Genomic DNA, 2477 nt, shown 5'->3' on the forward strand with positions numbered 1-2477 from the left:
TGCATATTCGTATTTATTCTAGTGAAACTTTCATTACTCCAGGCGTTGTGGATCAACCTTATCTTGAATTATCAGATGATTGGGATGATACGAAGTACAGATGTGAACGCACGTTCTTGACTCGGAACTAATATTAATTACGTTTTGTAGTTTCGACTGACGAACTCTGCTGATACTGACTAAAAGTCACCGTGGCTCAAGTAACACTGGCTTAGACACTTCCGCAACAAACTCGACTAATCGCAAACTTTGAGGAAGAGACCTCGAGTAATCGAGGCTTTACTGAATTTATCAATCTAATTATGGTTGATATTCGTCAGACTGTTCATCTTTCCTTTTCATATCTGCCACGCTGACTTATGCGATTCGCCGCGATTAAATCAAATAATCCTATATGTTCGTCTTGTTAGGTATTCTTGCATTGCACCTGAATGACTCAATACGGTCGGGTCTCCCAATAGTGCTGCTTCTCTAGTTTTATGCGTGACCCCTTTTCCCCATATCTCAGAAAATTATCTCGAGCTATAATTTTTCGTATCGTAATGTTAATAATGCCGTCAACCAATATTTCTTTTCGTTCGTTATATGTGTTGTCACTAGAGCGCTCGCCACTAATTAGTGAAGTGAGCAGAAAATCCGGGTGTGAGTGCGGAGATCGAAGGTGGGGAAACGCCGATTCGCCAAAAAACTATTCCCCTTTTATCCCTGCCAGGCACTAATGCGGGACCCGACTGTACTAGTAATAAGTGTTAGAAAGCAAGCAAACGCGGAAATGAGAAGAAAGATAGAATGAACTACCAGTTGTTCTGTTGATGGAATTATTTCAAACTTAACAAAGTGCGAACGCAGCCCACAAACACTACACAATATAATTGACGGAAAAATTCTACATTATTTGTATACATATGCAATTCAAATCAAATAACATAAATATATATATATATATATATATTTGGGATATATATGTATATATATATATATATATGATATGTGTATATATATTAATACAACAACTTTCATTAGCACAAAATAAAAATTTGTATATTGTTGATTGACGATTATGCAGTAAATGGAATTATGATCACCGCGTCAATAAGTTGTTTATCTATTCCTTCAAAATCACATAGTGCCAATTGGGTTAATCCATAAATTGTTAGACACAATGAAATTTGTGACTGTGTTTCATAATTTGAAAACATGTAAGGGAAAACTAGGTCAATTTGGGATGTAGGAGATGAAACTTAGGAAACGTATATGACGAAAATTTTTCATCCGTTGCTAAAATTGGGCTGGTTTCTAAACGATATAAGATTGAATATTTCAGATTTTGATTCGAGTTAGGAAACTTAATTAGGATGACTATAATTTTGGCAATCTCCGGATCAGACAACAGCGAGAATTCTGAGAATTTGATTCCTACATACGCAGCTGCTTGACTTAAGACGGCTTGATTACTTTGCTAATGCCTTCGGGTCCAATCAGACTGAGTCGGATTGTTTGAATTATTTCTGCGGTAAAAGTATCGTTGACCTAAACGTTCGCGATTGTAGGAAATAAAAAAAAAAGGCTAACTCCTTTGCATTTTTGGCGAAAATTTTCGCGATTTTGAAAAGTGCCGGAATAAACTCTTTCTGGCGCTATTCCGACGTAATTTTGCGAGAGAAATCGATTGGGCGCAGTCCCGATACGCTGCGAGCAACGTATGAAGAGTTGGAGCTGAAAAACGAGAACCTGAGTTTTCGACATTTTTCAGTAGGTGCTTTTTCCATCGTAACTTCTTTGCTGTTGATCCCGGGCTAATTTCGCTGCGTTTTCTGAGTTCCTGGGGGTCCGATTGGTCAGGAAAGGGTGATACAAATCGAATCTGAGACCAAAAATTTTTCGCCGAAAAATGAAAAAAAAGTGAGGCTAACCCTTTGCATTTTTGGCGAAAATTTTCGCGATTTTCAAAAGTGCTGGAATAAATTAATTGTGGCACTATTCCGACGTAATTTTGCGAGAGAAATAGATTGGGCGCAGTCCCAATACGCTGCGATCAACGCATCGAAAGTTACAGCCAAAAAACGAAAACCTGAATTTTCGACATTTTTCAGCAGGTGCTTTTTTCCTCGTATCTTCTCTCCCGTTGATCCCACGCTCCTTTTGCTGCGTTTTCTGAGTTCCTTGGGGTCCAATTGGTCGGGAAAGAGTCATACGAATCAATTCTGAGACGAAAAATTTTTTGGTCAAAAAAAAAGGAAGGTTAACCCCTTTGTATTTTTGGCGAAAATTTTCACGATTTTCAAAAGTGCTGGAATGAATTAATTGTGGCACTATTCCGACGTAATTTTGCGAGAGAAATCGATTGGGCGCAGTCCCAATACGCTGCGATCAACGCATCGAAAGTTACAGCCAAAAAACGAAAACCTGAATTTTCGACATTTTTCAGCAGGTGCTTTTTTCCTCGTATCTTCTCTCCCGTTGATCCCACGCTCCTT

Source organism: Neodiprion lecontei, chromosome 4 (assembly GCF_021901455.1).
Source record: "Neodiprion lecontei isolate iyNeoLeco1 chromosome 4, iyNeoLeco1.1, whole genome shotgun sequence".
NCBI classification, from domain to species: domain Eukaryota; kingdom Metazoa; phylum Arthropoda; class Insecta; order Hymenoptera; family Diprionidae; genus Neodiprion; species Neodiprion lecontei.